Source organism: Dendrobates tinctorius, unplaced genomic scaffold, assembly GCF_039654945.1.
Source record: "Dendrobates tinctorius isolate UK_male_01 unplaced genomic scaffold, ASM3965494v1 ptg000104l, whole genome shotgun sequence".
In the NCBI taxonomy this organism is placed as follows: Eukaryota; Metazoa; Chordata; class Amphibia; order Anura; family Dendrobatidae; genus Dendrobates; species Dendrobates tinctorius.
Genome location: NW_027361772.1, coordinates 339378 through 354579, shown reverse-complemented (window position 1 = coordinate 354579; position 15202 = coordinate 339378).

Here is a 15202-nt window from a genome sequence, read left to right as displayed (position 1 = left end):
TGCCGGCGTCACAGTGTATCGGGCAGGGAGCTGTGCACGGCTGTCACACAGCTGACAACTGCACAGCTCCCGCTGCCTCTACTTCCGGGTCAGGTGTCGGGCCTGCGCGATGACGTCATCGCGCAGACGCCGACATGTACCTAGACGCTGGCTGCAGAGAGGAGCTGCTGGGGAACGGTTGTGAGGTAAGTATAGGAAACTTTTTTTTTTAACTGAATATAGTGGGTGAGGGGGCAGCTGTACATGATGGGGGGGTGAATGGGGCTGCATATGATGGAGGGGGGTCCGGGGGCTGTACATGATGGAGGGGGGTGAATGGGGCTGCATATGATGGAGGGGGTCCGGGGGCTGTACATGATGGAGGGGGGGTGAATATGGCTGCACATGATGGAGGGGGGGTGAATGGGGCTGCATATGCTGGAGGGGAGTGCGGGGGATGTACATGATGGAGGAGGGTGATTGGGGCTGCACATGATGGATGGGGGTGCGGGGGATGTACATAATGGAGGGGAGTGAATGGGGCTGCACATGATGGAGGGGGGTGAATGGAGCTGCACATGATGGAGGGGGTGCGGGGGATGTACATGATGGAGTAGGGTGAATGGGGCTGTACATGATGGAGAGGGTGAATGGGGCTGCACATGATGGAGGGGGGTGAATGGGGCTGCACATGATGGAGGGGGTGAATGGGGCTGCACATGATGGAGGGGGGTGAATGGTGTTGTACATAATGGAGGGGGGTGAATATGGCTGCACATGATGGAGGGGGTGAATGGGGCTGCACATGATGGAGGGGGGTAAATGGGGCTGTACATGATGGAGGTGGGTGAATGGGGCTGCACATGATGGAGGGGGTGAATGGGGCTGCACATGATGGAGGGGGGTGAATGGGTCTGCACATGATGGAGGGGGGTGAATGGGGTTGTACATGATGGAGGGGGGTGAATATGGCTACACATGATGGAGGGGTGAATGGGGCTGTACATGATGGAGGGGGTGAATGGGGCTGTACATGGAGGGGGGTGAATGGGGCTGCACATGATGGAGGGGGGTGAATGGTGCTGTACATGATGGAGGGGGGTGAATGGAGCTGCACATGATGGAGGGGGTGAATATGGCTGCACATGATGGAGGGGGTGAATGGGGCTGCACATGATGGAGGGGGGTGAATGGGGCTGTACATGGAGGGGGGTGAATGGGGCTGCACATGATGGAGGGGGGTGAATGGTGCTGTACATGATGGAGGGGGGTGAATGGAGCTGCACATGATGGAGGGGGTGAATATGGCTGCACATGATGGAGGGGGTGAATGGGGCTGCACATGATGGAGGGGGTGAATGGGGCTGTACATGATGGAGGGGGGTGAATGGGGCTGCACATGATGGAGGGGGTGAATGGGTCTGCACATGATGGAGGGGGGTGAATGGGGTTGTACATGATGGAGGGGGTGAATATGGCTGCACATGATGGAGGGGGTGAATGGGGCTGTACATGATGGAGGGGGGTGAATGGGGCTGTACATGGAGGGGGTGAATGGGGCTGCATATGATGGAGGGGGGTGAATGGGGCTGCATATGATGGAGGGGGTGAATGGTGCTGTACAAGATGGAAGGGGGTGCGGGGGTCTGTACATGATGGAGGGGGTGAGTGGGGCTGCACATGATGGAGTGGGGGGAGTGAGGCTGTACATGTAGTGGGGTTGTACATGTAATGGGGCTGTACATGATGGAGTGGGGCTGTACATGATGGAGTAGGGGGAGCGGGGCTGCACATGATGAAGGGGCAGTGGGGCTGCACATGATGGAGTGGGAGGAGTAGGGCTGTACATGATGGAGTGGGGCTGTACATGATGCAGTGGGGGGAGTGGGGCTGTACATGATGGAGTTGGGTTAGTGGGGCTGCACATGATGAAGGGGGAGTGGGGCTGTACATGATGGAGTGCGGCTGCACTTGATGATGGGGGGTAAGGGGGATTGCACCTGATGAAGGGGGACTGCACATGATGAAGTGGGGGGGGTAAGGGGGACTGCACAGGATGAAGAAGTGGGGGTATGGGGGACTGCACAGGATGAATTGGGGGGTAAGGGGGACTGCACATGAATTGGGTAAAGGATTGCACATGATGTGGGGGTAAGAGTGATGCAAATGATGATGGGGGAGTGGGGCTGCACATGATGAAGTGGGGGGTAAGGGAGACTGCACATGATGAAGTGGGGGGTAAGGGGGACTGCACATGATGAAATGGAAGGGGGTTAGGGGGTTGCAAATGATGAAGGGGCACAGCAGATGAAGTAGGGGTGATAGGGGACTGAATGAGATGAAGTAAGGGAACTTCAAATTAAAGTGGGGGAACTGCAAATGATGATGTGGGGGAGAGGACAGGGGACTGCAAATGATGAATTCAGTGTGAGTGACGGGGCACATAAATAATCTTTATTTTTATATAGCGCTAACATATTCCGCAGCGCTTTACAGTTTGCACACATTATCATCACTGTCCCCGATGAGACTCACAATCTAAATTCCCTATCAGTATGTCTTTAGAGTGTGGGAGGAAACCGGAGTACCCGGAGGAAACCCACGCAAACACGGGGAGAACATACAAACTCCTTGCAGATGTTGTCCTTGGTGGGATTCGAACCCAGGACCCGCAGCGCTAACCACTGAGCCACCGTGCGGCACATCAATTTAATTCAAGGTGAGGGGGTGAGGAGAGCAAATGATGAATTGAAGGTGGAGGTGAGGAGAGCAAATGATGAATTGAAGGTGGGGGTGAGGAGAGCAAATGATGTATCTGGAGAACAAATAAAGAATTTTGAGTGAGGCGGAGTAAGTGATGTATTGAATGTGGGGTAGAGCAGTTGATAATGAATAGAGGGTGGGCGCGAAAGACAAGACAATGAATTGAGGCGGGAGGGGCATGTAAATATAATGAATCAGGGTTAGTGTTAGAGCGGAAAGTACATAGTGGGGGGCGTTGAGGTTGAAGTGCCTGGTAATGAATTGGGGGAAAGAGTACAGGTGCAATTTATATATTAAATGGGGAAAGTGGCATTTATAGTTAGTGGGTGCACAGTGGTAGATTATAATTTATATTTGGAATGGTCGGTTGCATAATAACCAATTATGTATTAATGGTGGGTGCACATCTGTATTCAGATGTGTAGTGTAGAAGAAAGGGAAAAAGTGGGTAATGTGCTCTGGAAGCCATACTCTAGGTAACTGTGTTATTTCATGCAGAGACTAGTCCTGGCTGGAAGAAGTGATGGCGGTCGGTGCTGGATGAAAAAGAAAAGTAAAGATGAAGGACTTCAGCTAGAGACGTCACTATTGAGTCAGTGTGTTACCTGTACACTGACAGTAAATACAGAGTTTCTGTATACAATTGCACTTAGTATTGAGTTTTTAATTAATGATCAGTATTGTAGTATTCAGTCACTATGTGGTGGTAATATGTGGTCTGGCCATGGTGGTGCGGTATTTGTTCCATGTATGTGGTTTTATTCGGTGACTATGTGGTGGTAATATGTGGTCTGGTCATGGTGCGGCGGTATTTGTTCCTTGTATGTGGTATTATTCAGTGACTATGTGGTGGTAATATGTGGTCTTGTCATGGTGCGGCGTTATTTGTGCCTTGTATGTGGTATTATTCGGTGACTATGTGGGGGTAATATGTGGTCTGGTCATGGTGTGACGATATTTGTCCCTTGTATGTGGTTTAAAAAAAATTTAAATGTATGTGACTCATTCCCTTAAAGAAAAATACATAAATATATATTTATTTTTAAAAGTTTAGAGCAGAGTAGGGCCCGGCCGAAAGAGTCTCCCGTGTTGTGGCATCAGCTTAAAAATTATTTTGGCCAGAACAAAAGCTGCTGGTTATATGAGTGATCTGGTGTTTGATGGTAACTGTTAATATCAGAATGTAGTGCACAGCCTGGCCAGCTGGTCAGTGAAGTGAGACAGCTGCATAGAAATATATGCAGCTGTCACACTCGGGTCAGGAGAGCCGCTGGCCAGAATCTGCACTGTTCTGATCTCATTCCTATTTATTTTTTTTTCAACTGTTTGACTGCGCCCCTACTTGTATATGTTTGAGGAAAAGGTGTGTGTAAATGGGTGTGGCTTAAATGGGTGTGGCTTAAAATGGGTGTGGTTTTCTTACACATAAACACAGAACCTGTTGTTAAAAATTTGAATCCCACCCCTGGTTATAATATATCAAAACCAAAAATGCTCTTTGTATTTTAGAACAGCTATGGGCAAATCAACAATTAAGTCACTTGACAAGGTCTTCAAATCAAGGAACATTTAACTGGTGTCAAAGACACGGCTCCTTCAAACTTTGGTCTTTTCTGGGTAACATACAGATGCAAAACCTGGAAGATAGAAACATGACAGAAGAAAAATCATCGCCTTTGAAATGTGGTGTTGGAGAAGGATGTTATCAATACCATGGATGGCAAAAAGAACAAACAAATCGAGCCAGACATCACTCAAAGCAAGGATCACCAAGCTACGACTTGCCTACTTTGGACACATTATATGAAAATAGCAATCACTGGAGAAGGACATCATGGTCAGAAAAATAGAAGGAATAAGGCGAAGAACACCAGCTACCCAACGGCTTGATACTATCAAGATAAAAATGGAGAACACCCTGGTCCTAGACCCTGTCTAGGCTTGCATAAGATCGATCTTCCTAGAGATTGTTTATCTATAAAGTCGTCATGGTTCGAGATCGAGCCGAAGGCCATTAAAGAAAAATGGGGCACAGAGTTGTATTTGTTCAGTTGTAAGTGGTAGGGACTGGTGGCAGGAGGGTCTTATGGTGTGTAATATTTGCTGTTAGTTTTTTACATTCTGTGTTTAGTCTGTGGTGGTGGTGCATGACAATTGTCAGAAATTAGCCCGTAATGGTGAGGTTAGAGCCAAGATTATCAGCTTCTTTACCAAATCTTATTTATAGAGTTCGGTGCGGGGTCCTTAGACGAGTGTCGTCAGATTTAACAAGGATTTAGGGTGAGAATTCCGCAATGAAATGTGCGAAAACAATAATATCCATGCATGTGTTTCTGCAACCTTATTCACATGCTATGGTAAAGTTCTGCTCAGGATCAGTCCTGGAAATAAGTAGCCTCTATCTATCCACTTATCCTGATAGTCTACCGAAAATGTAATTAAAGGTTGAGAACTGGATTATATATTTCTTGGGATTTCATGCTCTTATGTTTCTTATTGCATCACAAAACTTTCCTTCCCAAAAGAAAAAAAGTATTGCTCTCCAGGGAAGCGAGAAGGTTGCTCTACTTATATCCGTCCTTGTGTCCTGATAACAGAATTGGAAAGTTATTAAAAGTCACGGAAAAATCAATCTCCAGCGGTTGATGATCCTGCACGGGGATATGTATATTTACATCCTGTATCTATCAAGGACACGCAAGTTCATTTTTAGAAAACAAAAAAACTATGATTTTTTTTTTTTAAGCTTTTCTAAGCAAGTTTAATCCAAGTGAGAGATACACGGAGCTCTGGGTCTGTGGGAACAGGTCATCTGACATGTAGGTCATACTACTAATATGAAAAAGCTGGGAATCGAAAGGACTTGACAAGTTGGTCTATCACCTGTTATGGCATTTTAACGAGGAAAACGGTATTGATATATATCGCCAGCTAACAAACATACACTTCATGTTTAATTTCTTTGTGAGTATATCTTAACCTCTTCACCCCCAAGGGTGGTTTGCACGTTCATGACCGGGCCAATTTTTACAATTCTGACCACTTTCCCTTTATGAGGTAATAAATCTGGAACGCTTCCATGGATCCTGGTGATTCTGACATTGTTTTCTTGTGACATATTGTACTTCATGTTAGTGGTAAAATTTCATTCAAATAACTTGCGTTTATTTGTGAAAAAAACGGAAATTTGGCGAAAATTTTGAAGATTTCGACATTTTCCAACTTTGAATTTTTATGCCCTTAAATCACAGAGATACGGCACACAAAAAACTTGATAACTAACATTTCCCACATGTTTACTTTACGTCAGCACAATTTTGGAACCAAAATTTTTTTTTGTTAGGAAGTTATAAGGGTTAAAAGTTGACCAGCGATTTCTCATTTTTGCAACACCATTTTATTTTTACGGACCACATCACATTTGAAGCCACTTTGAGGGGTCTATATGATAGAAAATACCCAAAAGTGACACCATTCTAAAAACTGCACTCCTTACGGTGCTCAAAACCACATTCAAGAAGTTTATTAACCCTTCAGGTGCGTCACAGGAATTTTTTGAATATTTAAAAAAAAATGAACATTTAACTTTTTTTCACAAAAAAAATACTTCAGGTTCAATTTTTTTATTTTACCAAGGGTAGCAGGAGAAATTGGACTGCAAAAATTATTGTGCAATTTGTCCTGAGTATGCTGATACCTGATATGTGGGGGGGAACCACTGTTTCGGCGCATGGCAGAGCTCAGAAGGGAAGGAGCGCCGTTTGACTTTTTCAATGCAAAATTGCCTGGAATTCAGATCGGACACCATGTCACGTTTGGAGAGCCCCTGATGTACCTAAACAGTGGAAACCCCTCACAAGTGACCCCATTTTGGAAACTAGACCCCACAAGGAACTTATCTAGATGTGTGGTGAGCACTTTGAACCCCCAAGGGCTTCACAGAAGTTTATAACGTACAGCCGTACAATTAAAAAATCATATTTTTTCCACAAAAATGATCTTTTCATCCTCAATTCTTATTTTTCCAAGGGTAACAGGACCCCAAAAGTTATTGTGCAATTTGTCCTGAGTACGCTGATACTCTACATGTGGGGGTAAACCACTATTTGGGCGCATGGCAGAGCTCGGAAGGAAAGCAGCGCCATTTGACGTTTTTGGCTGGAATTGAGATCGGACACCATGTCACGTTTGGAAAGCCCCTGATGTACCAAAACAGTGAAAACCCCCCACAATTGACACCATTTTGGAAACTAGACCCCCCAAGGAACTTATCTAGATGTGTGGTGAGCACTTTGAACCCCCCAGTGCTTCACAGAAGTTTATAACGACTGGGCGTGAAAATTAAAAAAAAAAAAATCGCATTTTTTCAACAAACATGATCTTTTAGTCCCCATTTTTTTATTTTCCCAAGGGTACAAGGAGAAATTGGACTCCAAAAGTTGTTGTCCAATTTGTCCTGAGTACGCTGATACCTCATGTGTGGGAGAAAACTACTGTATGGGCACACGTCGGGGCTCGGAAGGGAAGTAGTGACGTTTTGGAAAGCAGACTTTGATGGAATGGTCTGTGGGTGTCATGTGCGTTTGGAGAGCCCCTGATGTACCTAAACTATTGAAACTCCCCACAAGTGACCGCATTTTGGAAACTAGACCCCTCAAGGAAGCCCTAACTCTAGCCCTAACCCTAGCCCTAATGGGAAAATGGAAATAAGTACATTTTCTTTTAATTTTATTATTTTTCCCTAACTAAGGGGGTGATTTACTATTTATGGTGGTTTTTATATTTGGCAGCTGTCATACGCTAAAAGACGCTTTTGATTGTAAAAATAGTTTTTGCATCACCACATATTGAGAGCTATAATTTTTCCATATTTTGACCCACAGAGTCATGTGAGGTCTTATTTTTTGCGCGACGAGTTGATGTTTTTATTGGTATCATTTTCGGGCACGTGACATCTTTTGATCGCTTTTTATTCCGATTTTTGGGACGCAGAATGAACGAAAACCAGCGTTTCATGAATTTCTTTTGGGGGGTGCGTTTACACCGTTCTGCGTGCGGTGAAATTCATAAGACGGTTTTATTCTTTGGGTCGGTACGGTTACAGCGATACCTCATTTAGGTCTTTTTTTATGTTTTGGCGCTTTTATGCAATGAAAACAATTTTATATAAAAAATAATTATTTTTGCATCGCTTTATTCTGCGAGCTATAACTTTTTTATTTTTTTGCTGATGTTGCTGTATGGCAGTTTGTTTTTTTTGCAGGACAAGATGTCGTTTTCAGCGGTACCATGGATATTTATATGCGTCTTTTTGATCGCGCGTTATTGCACTTTTTGTCCGGCGGTATGATAATATATCATTTTTTGCTTCGTTTTTTATTTTTATTTTTTAAGGGGTTCGCTAAAGGGGTTAACTAATGGGACAGTTTTATAGGGCGGGTCATTACGGACGCGGCAATGCCAAATATGTGTACTTTTATTGTTTTTTTTTTATTTCCAAAAAATGAATTTTAGGGATTTTTTTTATTTTTTTTTTTAATTTATTTAGCGATTTTTTTAAAATTATTTTTACACTTTTTTTTTTTTTTTAACTTTATTACATTGTCCCAGGGGGGACATAACTGTCTTGTGACAGATCGCTGATCTGTCACATCACAGATCACTGTAACAGACCAGCGATCTGTCACAGGCACTGCACTTGACTTCCTCGTGCCTGCGCTTTGCAGGCACTGAGGAAGCCAGCTCCCTGCAGGCCCCCGTCGCCATCTTGGATTCGGGGACCTGCAGGGATGGAGTCCCCCCGCAGCAGCGCTGCACATTGCGCTGCTGTGGGGGGCTCAGGGAAGCATGAAGGGAGCCCCCTCCCTGCCGATGCTTCCCTTTAACCCCCGGTACACCGCAATCGTGTTTGATCGTGGTGTGCAAACACATTGTGCCGGGTGTCAGTTGTGATAATCAGCTGACACCCGGCCGCGATCAGCGGCGCTCACCACATGAGCGCCGCTGATCGCGCTAGACGTACTATCCCGTCCATGGGCATAGGGGCCTGGGTCCCATGGATGGGATAGTATGTCTGATGTCAGAAAGGGGTTAATGGAAACCTTCAGGGTGGTAACAATCACGGTCGCAGAGGGTGCACCTACTTCAGCTGGATGTGCATCCAAGGACACACATTCAGCTGAAGTGAAGTGCAGTGCAGAGACACTCCAGCTAAATGCAGTGAAATACACATTGCTGGCCAATCAGAGGCCGCCAGCTGATGTCAGTGTGATAGATATTGGCGTCGCATGGCAGTGACGTCATGCGTTGCCACAGCAGGCACTACAATGTCAGGTGCCTGCCTCTTGGCCGGCTAAAAAAACAGGATGCCGCACTTTGTGAGATAAACAGAAAGTAGAATGTTTTTTGTTTGTTTGTTTTTTAATGCAGAGGTATATATACCAGAAAGGTGCTGTTGAGGTAGCTATTGAGGGATGATCAAGTGACCCTTCACGGTTGACCAAGTGATTTCCAAATAAATCCACATGGCGTTGCTAGCAACTGAAAATGACTAGACGGAGATGTGTGTCTCTGTATGGGAGGATCAAGACAGATCGCTAACCCTGTTTATTATGTCACCATTTTTGTAGTATTTTGCTTAATTATGCAATGTACTCAGCTACCAATAGCATCATCGTGACACATTTACTTTATAAGCCAATAGTATTGCAAGAAAATCGGAATATGTCCCCAGCTATGTGACGTAGAGTATAGAACAATAGCACATTCATCAGGGTCTCATATCTTATATCTTGTTCGGACTGGGACAGTCTGGTTTCATTACAGCCGTGAATTTTCCCCTAGTAATAAAATTTAACTCGTGAACAACAAAATGGCGTCGCAAGCACAAAAATGGAGTCTTTGAGAACAAGATGTCCCGTACATCTAAATACTGTACTTCACAATCCCCCCTAGATAAATTTTGTTAACTAATATGCAGCATCAGAGGTGCTATCCCAAGCCATAAGCTTAAGGGGTACTGGTCTTCACATAGCTGATGCCGTGTTATCAGTCATGGCTGTTGCGGCACACCCATCCCCCTGTATGCTACAATTTACGAATAACAATTTTTGATGACAGTGGTGGAGATCTTTTGAAGGTAGCCATGCGCTTGGCTTCAACACCTTCATCAAGTAACCTTTTGAGATCGGTGTAGACAAGAGCAGGGGTGATTACGTCTTTGGTATCATCATTAGCTGTGCTAGTGCAGAATTTCCTAATACATACAGAAATACACCAAAGAACAAGTTTTAGTATCACATATGCAACAAGGATACAGGCAGCAATATGCAACAAGCTTTGTAAGATCCCAGCTATCCAACCCCCAATTCCCTTAAATCAATTGGCTGGATTAAGAAAGGAGAAAGTGTCTGACCACCAACTGTCCTTATTACGATCATTGTCTTTATCATATTGATCTCTGAGTCTTTGAATGTTTTCTAACTTTAACTTCTACCAATAATAATATGGAAAATGCGAAAAACCAAAACATTATGCCCCCTTTATTTGCTATTGGCTTGTTGGGTGATGAGGAGAACTTGATAGGGACCGTCAAACAAGGATTCTAGTCCGTGCTTTCTGACATGCCTTTTCATGACTACAAAATCACCAGGCTTCAGGTTATGAAAGGTGTTGGTTTCTGCTGAATCTGGAAAAGAAGAGGAAACTAGAGCATGGGTGTTAGCAAGATTTTTACTAAGCTGAATAACATATTGAACAGCACGGTCAGTTTCTTCTGATAACTGCTGAGGTTGGAAATTTGCAACTGGGGGGCCTAGCACCAAACAATATCTCATATGGGGACAGGCCATGTTTTGCAATAGGGGTAGTACGAATGTGGTATAGTACAATGGGTAGGAGCTCTGGCCATGGAGCCGTAGTCTCCTGCATCATTTTGGTCAATTGTCCCCTCAGTATGCCGTTCAGCCTCTCAACTTTCCCACTGGATTGTGGGTGGTACGGAGTATGGAGGGCTACAGTGGATCCAAGCATTGTCACAACTTCTTGGTACACATGAGAAGAAAAGGCTGGACCTTGATCACTTTCAACAACTTCTGGAACCCCATTTCTGCATATGACTTCCATCACCAGTTTCTTCGCTGTGGTTTTTGCAGTCATATTGGTAACAGGGAATGCTTCCGGCCAAATGGAGAACATGTCAACAACAACCAAACAGTATTCATACCTTCCAGACTCGGGTAATGTGATATGGTCCACCTGAAGCCTTTGGAAAGGATAGTCGGGCTTAGCAAGATGCTTCGGGGGTACACGTTGCAGTTGACCGGGATTGCAGGTCTGACGGATATTACAGGCACGGTTGAGCGCTGTCAAAACTGTGGAAATTCCCGGGGCCCAGTAGAATTTTTGCACCAGTGCGAGGGCCTGATTCTTTCTTCGATGTGTAGGCCCATGTGGCAATAGCAGGGTACATCCACTTAGGGAGACACACGAGTTGGTCCTTTTTCCAGAGACCATTATCCATACGTGCCCCATCAGTCTTCCATTGCTTCACCTCTTCCTTTGGAGACATTCTCTGCATCGTCATTAAGTGGTCTCGCAGGGTCCGACAGAAAATCTCAGTTTGTCGTAGATCATCAGGTTCTTGCAGAATCAGCATCTCTTGCAACTGTTTACGCTGAGAGCGTGTGGTCACCATAGTTGGTATGGTTGGTTCAACGGGTAAAAGAGCAGCGGCTTTTGCTTGCATATCCGCAAAGGCGGTGCCAACAGTCTGTGGACTGTTCCTAGGACCGTGCGCCTTAACTTTGATAATAGCCACCTGAGTAGGTAATTTGATTGAATCCATGAAGTTTTTAACTGCTTCAGCATTTTTCACTGGGGTTCCGGCAGGAAGGAAGGGAGCTGACAGCTATTTTTCCTTTCTTCTGTGAGGTGTCTGACACCCTGAAGGAGACAGTGACCCAAGAATATCACTTGGCCAAGGCAGAACTGAAGTTAGGAGGCCGAAACCCGACAGTTCAGTGCTGCCAGATGCTTGAGGAGGCTAACAGTGGCAGCAATGGCTTCCTGCTCTGTCCATGCACACAACAAAAGATCATCCACATACTGAAGCAGCGTGACCTGGAGGTGATTTAACTGCCAGGGCAAGAGACACTCGCACATATTTTTTTGCAAACTGGTTGGGACTGTTTTGGGCCCCTTGTGGCATAACTATCCATGTTTAACTGTCGTTCCTAATAAGTGAATGCAAACAGAAACTGGCAATCTGGGTGTAACGGAATGCTAAAGAAGGCATTGGCAAAGTCGATGACTGTAAACTAAGCAACATCCTGGGGTATTTGGAACAAAAGAGTATGTGGATTAGGCACCACTGGAGTTTCCAGAACAGTAGCTGCTCTAACTGCCCGTAGATCTTGTACCAGCCAGTACACAGAGGGTTGGCCAGGCGGGGTCTTTTTCGTAATGGGAAACAAGGGCGTATTACATGGAGAAACACAGGGTACCAGAGCACCGTTCTCAAGTAGCGTTTATATTGGTCCCTGGAGGCCCCGCTCCTGATCATGTTTCAAAGGATATTGATGGACTTTGGGAAAAGGGGCACCAGGTTTGAGAAACACTTTTACTGGTTCTACAGGCATTTTCCCTATATCATTTGGCCCTTTTGACCAAAGTTTAGATGGTATCTCTGAGAGGTATGGGGTGAGTCGTTGATCCTCAGGCTATATTGGGGGTGGATCTGAGCCTATCAGGGCCATCATAACCGTAGGAAGGGCATGCAAAATACAAATTTCCTCACTGTCTTCATCTGCATAGGGGTTATGCAACGTAAGAACCATCTGACCATCATTTTGAAATTGTATTCTGGAGTGGAACTGTGATAATAAATCTGCCCCCAGTAAATTTACTGGACATATGGGAGAGATTACGAACTGAGCAGTAACCTCTGGGAAGGGTCCGACAGGGTTGGGTTTTGTAAGAGTATGTTTATTGGGTCTGCCATCTACTCCAATTAAAACAACGGGGGTATAACAATCTCTCTGAAAGTGACCGGGTCGGCTACAGTGCCAGCATTGCAGACAAGAATTGGCACGGCGGATCAGGGGAGTAAGATTCCCAGTCATAGGATTGGGAGAGATATTGGAGTAGGGAGCTGAAGTTGTGTATGGTTGGAGCGCGGGAGCTGGAGTTTGCTGTATGTGCCACTGATAAGGAACAAGCTGTGTTTGCAGCTGTGGTGGGGGCTGAGATTGGAGGGGGAACTGGAGCAGCTGCTGGTTTACATTTTTTTTTTCCTGCTAATGCAGAGCGGGCGGCTAATTCTTCTGAAAACGTTTTTATACTTTTAATGCATCATCCGGAGTCTTTCTGGCACATTACTCTGTCACTTTCTTGCACCACAAAACATCCAGTCCTTGTCATAATAATAGACAATTTTCCTTCTTCAACATAGCAGTAACAGAAACAATCAGAATTCACATCCTTTGTTCTTCCTAACACCTTCGTCACACAATTCATGTACCCAGCCATGAAATGCTTCTTTTTCTTCCACGGAAACAGGATTCTCTCCTTTAGAGCTAAATATCCTTACTTCAGTTGTGCACAGTACCGGAGCGGCAGATCAGTCTGTTCCACTCGGTCTATCCCCTCTGGGATGCCCAAAATTCCAACGCAGCACTCAGTGAAAGGAGGAAGACGTCTCAGACTATCCCTCCGGACACCTCTGGTTATATATATAATATATACAGTGGGGAAAAAAAGTATTTAGTCAGTCAGCAATAGTGCAAGTTCCACCACTTAAAAAGATGAGAGGCGTCTGTAATTTACATCATAGGTAGACCTCAACTATGGGAGACAAACTGAGAAAAAAAAAATCCAGAAAATCACATTGACTGTTTTTTTTTTCATTTTATTTGCATATTATGGTGGAAAATAAGTATTTGGTCAGAAACAAAATTTCATCTCAATACTTTGTGATATATCCTTTGTTGGCAATGACAGAGGTCAAACGTTTTCTGTAAGTCTTCACAAGGTTGCCACACAGTTGTTGGTATGTTGGCCCATTCCTCCATGCAGATCTCCTCTAGAGCAGTGATGTTTTTGGCTTTTCGCTTGGCAACACGGACTTTCAACTCCTTCCAAAGGTTTTCTATAGGGCTGAGATCTGGAGACTGGCTAGGCCACTCCAGGACCTTGAAATGCTTCTTACGAAGCCACTCCTTCGTTGCCCTGGCGGTGTGCTTTGGATCATTGTCATGTTGAAAGACCCAGCCACGTTTCATCTTCAATGCCCTTGCTGATGGAAGGAGGTTTGCACTCAAAATCTCACGATACATGGCCCCATTCACTCTTTCATGTACCCGGATCAGTCGTCCTGGCCCCTTTGCAGAGAAACAGCCCCAAAGCATGATGTTTCCACCACCATGCTTTACAGTAGGTATGGTGTTTGATGGATGCAACTCAGTATTCTTTTTCCTCCAAACACGACAAGTTGTGTTTCTACCAAACAGTTCCAGTTTGGTTTCATCAGACCATAGGACATTCTCCCAAAACTCCTCTGGATCATCCAAATGCTCTCTAGCAAACTTCAGACGGGCCCGGACATGTACAGGCTTAAGCAGTGGGACACGTCTGGCACTGCAGGATCTGAGTCCTGGTGGCGTAGTGTGTTACTTATGGTAGGCCTTGTTACATTGATCCCAGCTCTCTGCAGTTCATTCACTAGGTCCCCCCGCGTGGTTCTGGGATTTTTGCTCACCGTTCTTGTGATCATTCTGACCCCACGGGGTGGGATTTTGCGTGGAGCACCAGATCGAGGGAGATTATCAGTGGTCTTGTATGTCTTCCATTTTCTAATTATTGCTCCCACAGTTGATTTCTTCACTCCAAGCTGGTTGGCTATTGCAGATTCAGTCTTCCCAGCCTGGTGCAGGGCTACAATTTTGTTTCTGGTGTCCTTTGACAGCTCTTTGGTCTTCACCATAGTGGAGTTTGGAGTCAGACTGTTTGAGGGTGTGCACAGGTGTCTTTTTATACTGATAACAAGTTTAAACAGGTGCCATTACTACAGGTAATGAGTGGAGGAAAGAGGAGACTCTTAAAGAAGAAGTTACAGGTCTGTGAGAGCCAGAAATCTTGATTGCTTGTTTCTGACCAAATACTTATTTTCCACCATAATATGCAAATAAAATGAAAAAAAAACAGACAATGTGATTTTCTGGATTTTTTTTTCTCAGTTTGTCTCCCATAGTTGAGGTCTACCTATGATATAAATTACAGACGCCTCTCATCTTTTTAAGTGGTGGAACTTGCACTATTGCTGACTGACTAAATACTTTTTTTCCCCACTGTGTGTGTAATATATATATATATATATATATATATATATATATATATATATATATATATATACACACACACACATACATACACACACACACACTAGCTGAAGAGCCCGGCGCTG